The 18600-nt window shown below is 32.6% G+C and overlaps 1 protein-coding gene and 1 long non-coding RNA gene across 5 annotated transcripts in view; one reads left to right on the forward strand and one right to left on the reverse strand.

The window, feature by feature from the left end:
* LOC149909274 (nose resistant to fluoxetine protein 6-like) overlaps nucleotides 1-18600 on the reverse strand; it is a 38050-nt gene that overhangs the window by 12530 nt on the left and 6920 nt on the right. The gene's annotated exons all lie outside the window — the stretch shown is intronic.
* Nucleotides 2565-3204, forward strand: LOC149909275 (uncharacterized). Its single transcript, XR_016458433.1, has 3 exons — nucleotides 2565-2880; nucleotides 3008-3069; nucleotides 3144-3204. It is a non-coding gene; the product is annotated as an uncharacterized LOC149909275 (long non-coding RNA).

Consider the following 18600-nt stretch of genomic DNA (forward strand, 5'->3'; position numbering starts at 1 on the left):
TATATGTATAATAAAATTATTATGTTTTTGACAAACTAATGCTAATGATCACACTTTGTACGTGATCTTTCAAAATGCGCTGCTAAAAATATTAAAATGAATATTTAAATTAATAAAGAACATCTAAACAGTATTTTTAAATATGTAACTAGCATTTTAAGCAATATTTTAATCATCATAATTTTACAACTAACAATTTTTTAATGTAACCAAAATACCTATGTACAAAAATACAAATTATTTTCATCTAAAGTTAAAAAGAATCAACTAGTTTTATCTTGGACCAAACATTCAAATACATAAACTTTCACATGGATGTATATTATCAGTAGGATAGCATAGGATTAAAACGCGATTGACAAAATGAGTTTCCGCAGTGGATATGGTAGAAGGAAGCATTATGCGTAACTACTTCCTCCTGTCGCCGACATTAGCCATCTTGGATTCACTGTCACTTTCATTGTGGTGACATTTTCCCTGACCATAGACAAAAAGAAAAAGAAAGGTGTGGTGATAGCTCGGGTGATAGGAATATCCTGTGGGAATATCGTATAGTTTTTTTATAATTTAAATGCATAATGCCATTCTGAAAGTATAGTTTCATTTGTGGTTTCATTACTATATTGCATTTGCATGCTTTTTTTTTAATAACGGCTAAACATGTTGACTAACTGTAACTAAAACAAATGTAACATCTTTATAGCTTGTTTATCGTAAATAAAGAATTATGAATTATGAATTACACAAGTTGCCCTGTTAAAAGTTTTTCCGCCCAGACTCCAGAGCCTGCCTATCACTTAAACTTTAGAAGTATAAAAATAGGTAACTACTTATATAATTGCGGGATGTTATAACTTTTAACACGTAAATAATATCGCTTTTCTTAACAATCCAACCGTCCATCACCATTTGAACCAGTCATTTTTGAGATTGACTGGTTCAAATGAAATTAGAAAGAGTTAGTTTGTTTCGGGAAATGACTCAGTAGGTAGTTAGAAGTGATCATTAACAAAACCTTTGTTCACGTGTATCATAAATTATACAGCATTATATAATATTTTTATATAACAATTAACATCATCTTCATACTTTTGGCACTATAAAAACATAAATCGCCTTTGGCATATCCTACACGTGGACAATGACACAATCACAGCACAATCCTAATACTATTATAAAGGCGAAAGTTTGTATGGATGTTTGTTACTCTTTCACGCAAATACTACTGAACCAATTACAATGAAATTAAGCACACATATAGAGGGTAACTTGGATTAACACATAGGATAGGTTTTATCCCGGAAATCCCACGGGAACGGGTTTTTCTTTGAAAACGCGGGCGAAGCCGCGGGCGGAAAGCTAGTAAATTATATTGGTGTCAAAGAGAGACTCCAAGACAAACTTACATATGTACGTGGGTATAATAAAACTATTATTCGTACACAATTTCCTTTGACCTCTAAAAATGTGAAATAGGAAACCTTTATAAACATTGGTTCAACTCTAAAGCTGAGTATCGACTTCGCGCTCCAAGAGGTCGAACATTGGCGCGCGCTCCAGCCGCGTGAAATGGATACCAGTTTGGAACGCGCGCCAAAATGTTCGTTGGAGCGGTCGAACGCGGAGCGGTCCGTTCCGTCGGGTGTCGGTTTTTTACCGCGCATCAAACGTGGCGCGCGCGCCAATGGAGACGGGTTTGTCGTATTTTTTGTGTTTGTTGCGCTCCGAATAATAATTCTGGGACTATCCTTGATAATATAGACTGCTTTGAAACTCTGAACAGGTATTGCAAGCTTGTCTCTAGCCTTTCAGTCACTGTAATAGCTTCGCGAAACTGGGTGTCCATTTTTTTCACCTTTGGCTCTATCAAGTTATGCAAGTAATAAAAATCTTCTGTAGACATTCTTTTGAAGTTTTTTATTGTGTCTTCTATCACTTCGAACTGCATGTCTCTTATAAGTGTCACTCCATACTGCTTTTTTTTTCGGTACAGCTCTTTTATCCACCAACGCACTTGACGTTTCTGTTTTTTTCTTTTTTATTATGCTGTGTATAATAATTACAATAGCTGCTGCTGCTCGTACACGACGCTTCCATGATGAACGGTCAAACACTGGAACAGTTGCCACGCGCGCCAGGCGCGCTTAGTTGATATACTTCAATTATTTGGAACGCGCTCCGCGGAGCGCACTCTCGGCGCGGTCATTCATGGCGCGCGCGCCAGGAGCGCGAAGTCGATACCCAGCTTTAAACTAATGAGATTTGTTTGGAAAAGCTGGACTGAAAGCTTCAACGCGGAGTTTCCCGCCCAATTAAGGTGATGAATTAATTTTTCTAACATTTACGGCCCTTTTTAAACCTTCGTAATTTTTATATTATTAAAGTTGTCGTGATGAAAATTCTTGACAAGAAAGTTCAATAGTAACACAATACGTCTACCGTTTTAGAAACATGATTCCATGATATTTACTCGATAGAAAAAAAATACAAAGTTCTCATTGTTATTTTTTTTTAATCTCTGGCATCTTCAAAATAACAAACGTAAAGTTACGACTTTTTGGATATTAACTATAAAATATACAACCTATACGTCTACCGTTTTAGAATTTTGAAATATGCGATGGTTTTGAAATAAACAAGAAATACTTGAAATTAGCGCGCGACCAGCCAATATAGCGAGAGCCGCCCTGTACCTTCCTACCCCGATCGCTGCACGAGTCATTCCCGCTACGGCCGTCACACGGGGAACTTGTGTCGCTCGCGCCATCGTAAAAAAGGGTGACAACACAATAAGACAAATGGGGACAATAAAGAAAATAAGAAGAAGAAACATAAAGGTTGGAGGAAAAAGAATGCTTACAATTGGAACAAATTAATGAAGTAAGTTGGTTTTATTTTAAATTTGATGATAATTGTATTATAGACGATGTTTGATATGTACCCCTGTTTTAAGTACATAACGAATGTGTAAGATTTTTTTCATTTATAGCATAGATAATCTTTTCAGAAATCCGGAATCCAGAAGGAAAATAAACCCACTGATTGTTCACAATGTGAACCCACTCCTTCGTAAGTACCTTTATTCAGTCAAAAATGTATGTTATCAACGCTCTACTGGTTTTATCGCATGATTCCATTTTTAGCAAAAAGCAACAAAGTGCCAAGAAATAAAAAGTCATGGTGAACTTAGTGGAAGTATGGTGGCCGTAATATGGAACAGGAGCTCATTGGAGTAGTATTATATTTAAAATAATACGAAAAAATTTCAAGAATTACATTTCTTAGTAGGTGGTAGATAAGTATGTTGTATAAAGAATTTGATGTCGATATTTATTTCATTTATACTTACTACACCTGTGCGGGAAATTGCTTAGTACTAAAACAGGTTTATATTCATATTTACATAGTAATGTGAGTTTTCATTTCGAAAAATTTTGTGTAAGTATATTAAATTGAGTTCCTGGGTGATCTGGAAACACAATTGGGCCCGGAAGATGGCGCTGCAGTCACTCCTCCTAATCACATGAACCGATTTGGATGAATATTTGTGTGCACATTTCATTGTTGTGGGATGATTGGTTGATTCGTTTTCACATTAGCTAATATTATGTATTTTTGTTGTAAACTTAATTTAATGTTTATAATACATTATTATTGGTATAAATAAGCCAGTGTTCGTCTCACATTGCTGTACCTGCTTACCTACCCTACCAGGGCCTAACTTTGTGCTGGCTATTTTATTTTGATTATTTGTAATGAATAATTACAATTATAATAGAGTGCAAAAAATAAATACATGCGTCAATATATTTTGTGTTTTTTTAAACAATTTTTTTAGTTAAAAAAATATCATTCCGACCGCGGCTTTGCCCGCGTGGAATTAGGTTATATCGTGAATCCTGTTTTATCCCACAGAAGTGTTCAGTTCGGATAAAAAGTATCCTATGTATAAATCCAGGCAATTAGCTATATTTTATCAAAATTGGTAATGTAGTCTTGACGTGATTAAGTAACAACTAACAAAAAAATATACAAATTAACATCCAAAGTTTCGCATCAGTGTTACTGTATTAGTGATATCTTCCACTCTTGACTTTGACTGAGAAGAATTAGGGTTTATAACTTCTTTCAGAAATAGTACCTTTCATTTCTGGGCATGATGTAATATCTACGTCAGCATCAAATTCTATCTAAATCAATTCAGTAGTCCGCGTTATTGAGTACCATTTCATTTTTTCAGAGTAACAATATTTTTTGTTATTTTAAAGATTATTTATAACCTGTATTATTTTGTAATAAAGTAAACATTACGAAATGATAATAATTATTAATAATGTCTAAGTAGTTGTTAAAAAGAAGATTATTTGTTTATAAGCAAGAAAATAAAACCAATAAATCAACAATTAAATAAATGTATGACAATATTATAACTGTATGACGACTCCATACATGTTTGTCCCGAGTCGGCCAGCGGCAGCGCGGCGAGTATGCAAGAATGACTTCGCGCACACCCGCGTTCGCGATAGCGAGCTATTAGACTCCGCCCGCCAAGCAGTGGATTTTTTTTTGTGTATCGTCTTAATACTGCTGATTTCCATAATTCTTTATGTATTCACTTACACAATACCAGAAGTATGAAAATTTATTTTATATGTTGCTTCAATGTCTAGGAGCAGTATAACAAGAGTCAATAAATTAAAGTCTTTATAAATTTATATTTATAAATTTAAATTTATAAGAGTCAATAAGCCTAATTATAAATACGTCATGCGTATGTGGGCGTGGCACATATTAAATCATATTAATAATTCATCATAATTTATTAAATATATTAAAATAAATCAATAATTATTATAATAACTGGTTCTCTCGTGCAAATATTTGGAGGCCATGGTTGTAATTGAAGGGTACTTATTATATGTAAATTATTATTATTTAATTATAGGTAAATGAATTAGGCCTGTGCGCAAGATTGAAAAGTTATAAGGTTATTGATTTATCAAAATAAATATAATACTAGTAAGTCATAATTTCCCACAATAAATTGCTATAATTTTTTTTGTTTTACACTCTTTTTATTGGTCCGAATGAATATAAAAAACGTTGTGTGGTTTTATGAAACCACGGTAAAAGTGAAACTGTTCGAACGGTTCCGAACACTGCTTTGTGTAGCGCATGTCGCGTGACGGTCGGTGACGGTCGCGATACACGCGACATGCGCTACACAGACCAAAAAGTTTGAGACGATGTAATAAAAGTTTCACTTTATTAATTTTAATTATCAACAGGCGCTTCTTACAAGAATAAAAAATACACAAAATTAAATGGTTACTTAAAACTATCAAGACTGTCTAGATTCTAGACTCTAGAATATGGAAAATTGAACAGTTTTAAAACTACGATGACCATTACTATAAGTTTAAAGAGATTAACTGAACTCTACCTTGGTTATTTCCGTCTTACAATAATTTACCACTGAATTTCGCAAGGTGAGGTCAAAAGGTCTCTGACCTTACCTACATATATGTATGTACGTACTAACGAATGTACATAGCGACAATATGTATGAGTATGATCGATCAAACAAAGACCAAAAATTACTGAACAGGTTTGGGTTAAACGTCGTATGAAGTAAATCATAATTAATTTGCTATCTAAAAGTAACTACATACTTATTACCTACCATGTTTTGAAGGAACTAAAGAGAAAATGCTTTTATTTCTTTAATAACTTGTTATCTTATGATACTTACTCCTAATCTATTTATTATTATAGATAATTATCTTTTTTTTTTTGGATTGAAGATTTAGGCACGATTAGGCCATTTAGCTAATCAAGAAGCCTTACGTCGCCAATCCCCGAGCCTTTCTGATCAAAGGCAGACTTTTAACCACTGAACTGCTCATCAAATTAACACATCGAAAACAAAGCATTTCCTCTCATTATGTACGAAGGTGTCAGCAATATTGACCCAACATTGTTTTATTTATTTAATTTATTTGTTCAATATATTTATATTGTCTCTGTGACCTCAGTAATCTGATTTTTCAGCCTTGATTGTTCAAACTGCGTGACATGTATATTGGTATAGTGATATATTTATTTTAAAGACGTGTGATGCCTTCATTTTTATTGTATTCTCTATTTGCAGATGAATTCAGTATATTTTAAGGAAAGTATGGGTCATTAAAATTAAACAATTTTAATAAAGATTTTTCTTTAAAGTGGCTAATCGCTATCGGGCTAATGAGGGCTATCTACTTAATTTAAAAAGTTTACGCATAAAAATGAGCCACTCTTAGAGCTAAATTTGCTAAACTTGGTTATGAAAATTTCAACGGTCAGATTAACAAGCGTTTACAATATTATTTATAAATAATATTGCAAATATATACCATTAGCCTACATGTCCACGTCTTGTTGGGTAACATCATTACAATGGCATTAGGTGTGCTAACTGTACCTAGCTTGAATAGTAACAACAATTGCGATACTAGAAGTCCTGTTTCGATATAAAATTGACCAAGAAACTATAAAACAATGTGCAATATTGTTGTTTATTACAAAAGCGGTGTTTTGAGAAATGGCAAGAGGTTATAATGGTAGCTTTTATGTCTTAAAATAAAGATATTTTGACAGAACCGGCCTCGTGATCCAATTTTTTCTATTCTTTAAAAAATATATTAAAAAATTAGATACTTATTTGTACAGATGAAAACAGGATAAAATATAGATTACATATTAAAGAGAAACAAGAACTTGATTAGGTTGAACCAACAGTGACAAACGATTCTTGAAAGCGAAGCTCCGGATAACACAGAAGTATTTTTTAAGGGTGCCCATGTCAAGCTGGGATAAAAACAGCCTTTATCCGTTACTCCAGATTATACCTAAAGGATATGATATCAATATGACGAGGTCAGTGTCAATGGAATATAATAGTGGGACAAATAGCCTTGCAGACTTCTTTGTTAGTAATGATGAGTAGATAATATTATGAACATGTGGTGATGCAGGTACTTTGTGCACATCTTTGTATTTTTGCAATTCACGTATTACGATAAAATACGGCCCATGGAATTCCATGGTATATCATATACATATAATAAAACATATAGTAAATCGATAAAACAATTATTAATGACGATAATGAACTTTTATGGTTTATTTTTAAGCTTATGATCATGACAATTTACGCAAATCCCAATTAAATTTTAAATAAACAAAAGTGAAGACTATTTATTGTCCATGCTTAAATATGTCCACTATATCAAATTATGTGAAATGAGAGAGATTAATGACGATAATGAACTTTTATGGTTTATTTTTAAGCGTATCTAAAATTACCATTATAAAAAAATAATTGAATAATTTAAGTTATTTATCAATATTTGTACTAATACATTATGCAAAGGGGTAAAACATTTTTTTGCAATCATTCAAGTTTTGCAACCTTGATGTTATTAGTCCGGAAACGGTACTAAACCAATATTTATTTATCAATACAAATAATATTATATTTCTATTGTAAGTGAATATAAATATCAATACGAGTTATGCCAGTTATGCTACGTCATGCAAAGTTTACGCATAAAATTATGCAAGACACATACGTGTTTCATTAAGATTATTAGCATGCTGAAATGGAAAAATGTTGAAAAAAAAAATACAAGTCATTCCTCGACACTTACTTTACTATATTTTTTCATGGCACAGAACCCGGAATAAATTCTATATTTAAAAAAATACACGAGGCGTTGTAAAAAAAGCATTTAATAAATCCGCTAAGATTAAGCACATAAACAAATTGAATATAATTTATACTTTGTATTTCTGAAGTGACAATCGAATCAAATAAAATATAATAAAGGTTTCACTAACCATATCGACGCCGGTAACAAGTTGTAGCCATACCGAGATAAAATTGTTGTCAGTTTGGTACAAGGCATGCGTTCAAGCGATTTGTAATAGATAACTTATATTTTACTAATAAACCTTTTTTTATAGTTTTGTGGAATGTTAATTTAATATTATATATTGAAGTAAAGTTAATAAGTAATTAAATAAATATAAAGAACGAAGTTCTTTATCGCGCGTTGCGAAAGGGGGCTAGACGGAAAAAATTAAGACGAAATGTTGTTAAAATGTTGAAAAAAATTAAAACGACACTTTTTGTAAACCGTGCGGCGTGCGCGTGTTTCTCTGCCTTTCTCTAACTTAAAACTTCATTCCATCCGGGTGTCCCTTGACACCCCTCAAGTTTTTTTGCAATGTGCCATGAATTTTAAAGATTCAATCAAGTGTTTGATACTTTTAAAAATGTAATCATCTAATGATGATTACATTTTTTTTTGCATGTAAACAGCGGCTTGAATTTTCATATCATGAGCTTGTCTTTTCTATTCCCTTCTCTATCTTCTTCCAAGAAAATTTTGATTACTTCTATAAACTTCTTACCTATTTTATAGTAAAAGCAAGAACTCATAAACATTAAACATCTAGTCTCTACGTACAGGTTTGTAAGGTCAACCCTTATCAATAGCACCAGAAGCTTATATAAATGACATTGACCGCTATCAGCTGATCACTTGCGGGTGTTGCGTAAGCGCACTTTCACTGACCACTAACGCAACCTTATGTTTAGCATACTTTTATGTGGGTCACTACTTTGCCAAGAACCAATACGTAGTGTTGACACTGATTGGCAGAAGATTCGGAAAGGGTTTATTGTTTTTTGAAGGAATGAACAAAATAGTATTTATTGTACTCAATAATGGATGCAGTTTAAAATTAAACTTTGTTATTAATATACGAAATAAGCTGTAGTAAATGTTGCAATGTAGGTTGTAAATATACAACAAGAAAATAAATAATTATTAATTTCATATTCTTTAATTCATAATACTTAGGAAGATACACGGTATTTTTTTAAAGACTTGCGTGGGAATATAGAGCCCACATGTAGAGGCTCTATTGACAATTTTAACGGGTTGTGGTTGTTAATTCATTATTATTTTGTATTGGTGACAAATGAAAAAGCTTTGGGTTCAGAATATAAAGCTGCTGCTAATTTTTAATTTGCTTGAACAAGTTAATCTCAGTAACGGACCAATTTCCAAAATTCTTTCACCGTTGGATATGTAGATACGTGTTTCCTGAGTACTATAGGCTATTTAGTATTTATGTATCACCACCGCTTCTGTAAAAATCAATAATGCAAGCAAAACCAAAATATCTTATGGAATTTACTTTACCTACGAATATAATACCACAATAATACTGTTCTTCAAGTTTTTATAATCATTAATCAGAGATGTCAAAGGTAATCTGCGATCCAATAATGTTTTTACGTTATTCTATGTGAATACATTGTCATTATATCAGAAACCTTTGTCTTTACACAGACAATACTTATTTATAAACAACTACACATGTAGGTATTAGTTAATATTTTTACCTGTGCCCTTGCCTGTGTTCTTAAAAATACCAGTTTCAGCAATTTATAAATGAAATTAAACCTATTCCATATCCTTAGAATTAAACAATGACAAAGGCACAAAGGTATACTTTATTTTAACATTTAAAGGGAGAACCTACGCCAATTGAATATTTCATACGCAGATTTCATACAATTCATCGGAAGAAGCCTACATTTATGTTTTAAGTCAATAGTATTTTTAGATAATTTTTCTTGAGTTACAGGTATGACCATCACAATATACGCAAATTGCAATTAAATTTTAAATAAACAAAAGTGAAGACTATTTTCCATGCTTAAATATGTCCACTATATCAAATTATGTGAAATGAGAGTCTTATGACAATAAATATTGGGCCAAAAATCAAGAGCTAAAAGCACACATAAAACTTAGTGACGGTAAAAGGCACAAAGTTATTTATTGAAGTGCATTTATTACAATCAAGTGTTTGATAACTATGACTGGGTGAAAGCGGGGTCTCTGTCCTGTAATATATTGTGTAATTCTATAACAATTCTTATAACAACCGAACAAATGCCTATATTCCTTTAACATTTTATTTTTGTTATTAGCATCAATTTGCAGCCTGACTTTCTAAACTTTTATGCAAGTGACTGGCAACTGGCTTGTTGTTATGGCAATATTTGAATTTATACTCTGTCCTTTGATAATTTTCTTATTTTTTTGGCGGGAAAATATACTATTGAATAAAGTACTCTGTCCTTTATTAATTCTCTTGTACTTTTTTTGCGGGAAAAACTAAGGGATTGAATAAAGTAAAAAATTTAATTGATTTTGAAAAATAATATACTTTTGATTTTAGCAATGTTACTAAAAACATTTTCGATTAAATATTGAAAGCGTGCAGATAAAAATATGAAATAATATCGAAAGAGTAAAATACATTGACCTAATTTTTTAATAAACCTTAACGAGGTTGTCCTTTGCCATGAAAATTATATTATATTATCAATTTATATTTACTTATAAAAAAATCTGAAATGGAATAAATTATAATAAAATCCTCAGTAACAGGAAGATCTTCAAGAAATAATATTGGCTGAATATATTTTTTATATACATATTTGTTATACTCATGTTATACTAAAGTCTAAACGATTTAGAATTGTGTGTATTCGTTGTATTTTAAAGAAGTAGAGCTATTATATCTATTAAGAAAGATATAATTATACAATACATTTTAGGTCAGAAATATGCAATAAAATTTATATAATACATTTCATCGTTGCAATCGTGAAGACGGTATTTCAGTCGTAAAATGTTTATAAAAGATAATTAAACATTCCTATGCTTATGAAAGAGTTGAATCCAATCTTGCAACTCTTTATTGCGGCATCTATGGCGTATTAAATGTATAATTTACGTCTCTCCCATAATTGTAACTCTTTAAATTATACGAATATTGTGAAATGACATGTCATTTATGTTGCATTTTGTATAATTATACCATTACTATCTGTGCTCCGCGGTTTTATCGCATGGCTCCGAACTTTTGGTCATAGCGTGATGACTGATGACGGGCTTCTTCTTTATGGACTACCTAACAGGGAAATAATTTTTCTAATCGGAACTATGCTTCCTAAGATTATCGCGTTCTAGCAAACAGTCAAACAATCTCTTCAGTTTTAGAATTTTCTAAGATTACCTACCTCTACGTCTACTCTAAGCTCTATTAAGAACCTACTCCTTTATGACCAACTAAAAGCTAAGATACTAAGTTTCTTCTAGCAGCTATGTAGTGGTATTAATTCTTTAGAGTTTAGACCACTATTAATAGCGTCCAATTAGTGTCTTATAATATTATTATTTATCAATGTGACCGTGGTCACGTTGCATCGAACTCGTGCGATGTAAAGTGAAACCATTTCACTACCTGTACTAATTTGTATGCATTTTCGTGTTATGGGAATAAAGTGTAGCCCGGAGTCCTATTCATCATTTTGTAAAAGCGAATAATTGCGTAATAAATAGTGGGGATATGAAAATGCATCGTCATGCATGTTTTACACCTTTACAAGTATTTTTAAGGTAACTATGTGTGTTTGTTAAGATTAATCATATAAGTATAGTACTGTTTACTGGATTTTATCATTTTTATTGTGATTATGGAAGCTCTTGGCCACATTCTCACCTGATGTTAAGTTGAGATGTGGTCTAACATGGTATGCGTTTCCCTAGAAGGTTTACTCTACACTGGAAGACCCTTATCGCTGGATAATTCCTTGCAAACATCCAAAACATAAATATTTACATTTTCTTTTATAATTAAGAAATATTCAATTGTATATAAGCTGCAGTTTCCATAATTCACATGTATACCATCATACATACGGGTAATTACATAAAACAATAGTGCAACTCCTCATCCGTCCGTCCGTTCCCACATTACAGGGGTTGAGGCCACACGATTGGATATTATTACATTAAATATGTTACCTTCGCGTGCAAGCTAAGTATTTTCCTATGCCTTTTTATGTGGAATTTGACAACCGACAAATTTTATTTGAAAATAAAAGTGAGACATCGTAATACTTCCCAATGTATTTTGTTATTAGATATATTTTGATAGTGTTTTTAGGAAGTTTATTACTCAGTTATATACAAACGAGTAGTCTGTGTCAAGGATATATTGTGTAAATTGATAACCTTATACAGGGTGTCCCAAAAAGTAGTGATGAACGAAAGCTGGGAGGTAGAGGACCTAGAGGGCTATCCGAATCACCCCCATGTATGTTATGCGATTTTTCGTATTTTCGGAGTTATGACGTTTTTTTTCAATTTTTCACCGATCGCCGAGTACTATGATATTTTCACTCATGGTGACGTAAATTATTGCGGAAGATGCTTGATTTTTTTTGTGTGCTAAGCTGAAAGATAGGCCAATTTAGTATGGTAACATTTACTATCGTTAGATCTTTGAATGGAATAAAAAAAAGAATGAAATGCCAAGAAAGATAAAATTACCCAGTATGTTCACCACTTCAAGGGCCCGTAAAAAAATAAAATCACATAAAAAATGTTTTCTGTTTGGCTTTTAAAAACTTGCTCTATCTATCAGGAAGCTACCCTGAAAATTTCATTTTATTATTCAGAAGGCTTTAATCGAAAAATTGAAATCTAAATTTGGTAAGTGCAAAAATTGAATTAACATTATGATTAATAAAAACAAATTAAAACCAATAACAAGGTGTTTTATTACCAAAAATTTTTAAAATGACCCCGCGGTTGCTCAGTGCAAGTGCGACATCACCGTAAAAAGTTGTCTTTTAAATGTCTGTATGCCCTTTTATCATTTTTAATGGTTTCTTCTGCTACTATGAATTTCCCGGCTATTTCGTCCAAATTGTGGCATTCTCTTAAGTAGCCGAGGTATTTTTAGTATCCCCATTGAAACAAATCAATGGGGTTTAGGTCGAGGGACCGTGGAGGCCGGGCTTTAAGGCAGGCGTCACCGGCGCATGCGCAGGCTGCAACGACCAATCCATCTTTCAGGGTATCTTTGCCCTTTAGCCTGGCCTCCACGGTCCCCGGACATAAACCCTATTGATTTTTTCCGCGGGGATACTACAAAGACGAGAGACTGCCACAATTTGGACGAAATAGCCGGGAAATTCATAGTAGCAGAAGAAACCATTAAAAATGATAAAAGGGCATACAGACATTTAAAAGACAACTTTTTACGGTGATGTCGCACTTGCACTGAGCAACCGCGGGGTCATTTTAAAAATTTCTGGTAATAAAACACCTTGTTATTGGTTTTAATTTGTTTTTATTAATCATCATGTTAATTCAATTTTTGCACTTACCAAATTTAGATTTCAATTTTTCGATTGAAGCCTTCTGAATAATAAAATGAAATTTTCAGGGTAGCTTCCTGATAGATAGAGCAAGTTTTTAAAAGCCAAACAGAAAACATTTTTTATGTGGTTTTATTTTTTTACGGGCCCTTGAAGTGGTGAACATACTAAGTAATTTTATCTTTCTTGGCATTTCATTCTTTTTTTTATTCCATTCAAAGATCTAACGATAGTAAATGTTACCATACTGAATTGGCCTATCTTTCAGCTTAGCACACAAAAAAAATCAAGCATCTTCCGCAATAATTGACGTCACCATGAGTGAAAATATCATAGTACTCGGCGATCGGTGAAAAATTGAAAAAAACGTCATAACTCCGAAAATACGAAAAATCGCATAACATACATGGGGGTGATTCGGATAGCCCTCTAGGTCCTCTACCTCCCAGCTTTCGTTCATCACTACTTTTTGGGACACCCTGTATTTACGGAAGGACGATCAATAATCAAAATATATGAACATATATTTTTAAGTGAAGGGCGTAGGAATTTCGCTCTTGCAACGTAGAAAATACGTAAAAACCGGTCTGGGTCATTTCAAAACCTCTATTTCAGTTAGACCCTACACCATAGCTTGGGCAATAAGAACCGCGATTAGCAATACATTAAAATATGGCGTCAGAGTTAGTGAACAAGCTGATAACTAAAAAGGAAAGTGAAACGAGCGTCTGGTTTCGCGACATCCTGTGTGTATTACAAGGGTACGGTCTAGGTCTCCATAAATGTCTATGGCTAGTGTTCCTGGGGTAATTGTTTAAAAAAAAAAGATATCACGTGATAGTCTCTTGAATATTTATTAACGGAGAATATTCAAAACCTTTGCTATCAATTTACGAGTTTCCGATATGGTACGTTGCAACGAACGCAACTGCAACTAACTATCAACAACTATCGGAACAACTATCGGAAAATGTATGTACATATATATGGCAACAACTATCGGAAAATGTATGTACATTTTCCGATAGTTGTTGCCATAGGTTGTTGCACTTACCCACACGGTACCCAGACATACACTTTTTATGTACATACATAAAAAGTGTATGTGTGGGTACCGAATATATATTTTTTAGTAAAATGGACTATATCATGACTCTATACTCAATGATAAAATAAAATGAACCTTTATATATGTATGAACCTTTATAATATAGGTAAACTTATTTGGTAACCAACAAACTTCAATAATCAATTTATCCACTTCGAATGGCTTTGGACAAACTGTAAGGAAACGCGAAACTTTGAAAGCACAGTCCTTTCCGCTAGGTTCTTAGACACGCCCTCGTATTGCAATATCCTTAAATATTTTTCTAGATATGCCGCAACATCCTAGCTCGGGATAATATTCACAGTGCATATAGTTGGGCAACACACACCAAGAGCGCATGTTGCAATGGATACGTGCTTACGGTACTAAATAATGTTTTGCTGACGTTACTCAGTGTTCAAAGTCAAGCCCACCCTTTGATATGGAATCTAATGTTCAAGATATTTGACATTTGTTATAAAATGATGAGAAATTAAAAATATATGGAACTATTCGAAGATATCGAAATTAAGTCTTACTACCTAATTCTTTCAAATGCTACCGGTTTAGTAGTATCGTACTCGGAAGAATACTCATTTACCACTTGTTCATAAGCAATATCTATTACAGCTATAGAACTTCGTGATATTTAGCACACATGTTGCGTGAGATACGCTGTACGCAAAATGCAATAAACATATCATTTTAAAACCTTCACCATAACTAAAACAACGCATGCGATTTGCAAAATTTCGCCAAAACGTAATATCTTACGTAAAAATAAAGTGACGTAAAACACATGACGAATGTACACTAATTAGTATGATGAAACTTTGTGATTCATAGTTGGATAAGAAATTTAAAACTGTATTTATTCAAGTAGCCACATTTAGGTGGCTTTCATAAACTTAGGTTGGCCGACTTTTACATTTTTAGGTTAGGTTGTGAAGCAATTAACAATGCAGATTTTGTTTATCTAGATTAATCTGTTAAATAATGCTTAAATCAACCTCAAAAGAAGTCTACCTAGTTATAAAAACTAATTATATATCTTATTTTTGTAAGGAAAGATTATTCCTTGCCTCTAGCAATACATCAAAAATACCATAATGGGTGAACATCTTTGCATTCAAGGATGCTATTAAACACCAATTCTTGTCAAGTACCAGCCTACGATTAATTTAATAAATCGCATGGTGTTGCTATACATTAAGGTTCTCGAAAAAGGCATAATTTGCACTCTCAAGCGATTTTATTCATCTTAGTACCGAGGTAACGTGACCTCTTTTGACTCTTCCTGTAATTTGTAAGGCCGGCTTTGTTTGTTAAATGTCAATAGCCCCATATATTAATAAAGACTTAAGCAATATATGAAATGTGTGAAAACATTTTATGGGCAGACTCAATTGTTTCTTTATATAATATCATTGGGCAGACTTTTGTTTCAACTTGCGTTACCAAGCAAGAGACATTATTTTAAAAACTTCGTTACCAGGTGGTCGGAAAGATTTTATCTTCTTTTTAGTAATAAGGAAGCTTTTCATACATCTGTTTTTCCTTTTTTGTGTTCAGTAAAATTTTCTTTTGTTTTCTTGCCTGTTCCACCTCCAATAATCAAATATATGCCATTTGAGTGCCGAAAACTCAGCAAGTAGGTGAGCTTCATGTTATTATAACCCCGATTCGCGAAACTGTTTTGCTCAAACATTATATAACAGACTTGTTTGGCTGTGTTGTAAGCAAATTATGAGGTAAATTAATCTTGCATGATATTTGATGCGTTGATAACTGAGAAGATAAATATTGACCATATTTGTTCCGTGTATACCGGTACCAGGGAAAAAAGATGTTTTCATATCTACAAATGTAAGCTTTAATGGTTATTTATTAAAAAGCTCAAAAAGCTACAGTTAATAAATTGGTGAAAATTGGCAAAGCTTTTTTTGACAATTATAGAATTCTTTCAGAAAAATTATAGTGTTTTCAAAAAGAAAATATGCGTCTATAAAAAAGCACTATAATATAAGTAGTATTTAATCAAACACATATCAACTAAGAAGCTGTGTAGTTCAATAGTAAAAATCTATGTAAGCAATTTTATTTTATCATGGATTTTCATGGACGGATTCACTAAAAAATTATAAAACCGATACTTTTAACTGTCTGTGACTTTAGTTAGCTATATTAATTGGTTTAAATACTTTCTCGGACAAAGCCAGTGCCAGCAGCTAGTATAATAAGAACCTTTCCCTAAAAGGGGACACTACTTTGCGGTGAATAAAATATCTTGTGACGTAATTATATTACGAACGACCATTGTATCAACGTTTCCTTCCGGTTAGTTGTTATAACAAGAACAAAAGTGACGTGGAGTCGCATTGTTTTGTTTATTTGATGTTCCGAAAAGCATGCAGTAGTCTTTCTTTTATGAATTAAATGCACACAATATTTGTACATAAGATATGATTGATTGTATTGTGTATTGATGATGTTCTCAATGTGGTTGGTAATTCTATCTATTTGTCCTATGTGAAGGAATATAAAAGAGAAATATCAATAAATAAAAAAAAGACGTGTGGCACTCGGGGACTGCCGCGGTAAAGCATAGCATGCCTTCAAGCCACACCTCCGAGCCCGTCGGAGTGGGGAGCGTGAGGTTTTTCGTTACGGAATTTCTCGATTCGGTCCCCGCGCTCAAGGCCCGCGATAGAAGCTATGCAATAGCTTAATAAAATTGTAGAGTCAGTCAATTTTAACTAAAAGCTTTATAATGATAAAAGGTTGTCGTCATGATCAAGTATGATGGGATGAAAATTATCTATACATAATAATTATAATACTATTATTTAGTTATAAGTATTTAGTTTTGTATTTTAAACAATTCCACGTTTGTTTGAACATTTTACAGCTTAAACAATATTAGGTAAATAATCAATCAGTACGAAACCTCTTTATTGGGTAAAGTGCTCTTTAACATAGTATTTTCTGATGTTTGATTTTACGCGAGTATTATACATTTAGAAATTAAAACGTCGGGAAAATAATAGAATGAATAAATCGCGTTTAAAATCCGTTAAAAAGTCTTTAATTTCTAAATGCTCTTTAACATATTCATTTACCCATGGGTGTTCATGGGTGTCTATGGACAGTGGTTACATAAGGTTTTGGAAGCGTTGTTAGGAAACAGTTAGAAATTCGCTTGAAGGTCAGCCATGTTGTGATCCACGCCCTTGTGAAGAAATCAATCGTATCGATCAAATGATGAAACTTAACATAATATGGGACAGATGGAATTGAAAAATCGGTGTACCTATTTATGTTGTAGTTGATTGATGACCGATTAATAGTGCTTTGCTTTAGATTTTTGGAAACTATTACAGACTGATTAATTTAGTTTGGTTGGGTGTGTGTATACGAAAACCTTTATTTTTATGTAAATTAAGATGTTCTGCAAAACCAGTAGATATGCATTTTGTAGTCGTCAATTTAAAATAATTGTGATAAATAATTATAAAAATGTAATAAGATACGCTGTAGACTGGACTTAATAAGCAATATAATATCCCACTTATGTTAAAAATTCTAACTCTAGTAAAAAAATGTAGAGTAGCTAAAGCTCTTTCATAGAAAAACTTGATAAACTCAGTTATCAATTTTATATGCACACAATAGATACGATTTCAAAATAACATTTGTTATAGGCTTATTTACTTTAAATAACTATGTCTAATATTTGTAAATAGTATTGTATGTTTCTCATATACACGTTACATTTATGATAATATACAAAAGCTTATTTAAAGTAACTTCATACTTCCGGTGTGAAAATTCGCAATCCAAATATTCGACCATTAGCTCTATTAAAAATATCCCGTTGTTTGTTTTATCAATATTCCTTGATAGTCGGTTACTTTTATTGGAGGTCCAGAATTTGTAATACTGTACTAACATAGTAATTAAGAAATGACTACCAAGTGGACCTATGATGTTCTGTTAATAAATGAATTTGAATTTGAATACGTTTGTAGAAGTTAAAAATCGAGTCAAAAACGATGTCAAGTGCTAATTATCTACCTAACAGTAAAAGTCTATAAACTTCTTTAGGCGCGTTGAGAGTATAATTTCAAGGCCGCGTCATGGTACCTAATACCGTCACGTCATGGAGTAATGTGACGATTTTGGTATTCTTTGAATCATGAAAAAGAAGTTTCTCTTC

This window comes from Colias eurytheme, chromosome 3 (genome assembly GCF_061535395.1).
Source record: "Colias eurytheme isolate Ceu_HAF_F1 chromosome 3, ilColEury1 Martin Lab GWU primary, whole genome shotgun sequence".
In the NCBI taxonomy this organism is placed as follows: Eukaryota; Metazoa; Arthropoda; class Insecta; order Lepidoptera; family Pieridae; genus Colias; species Colias eurytheme.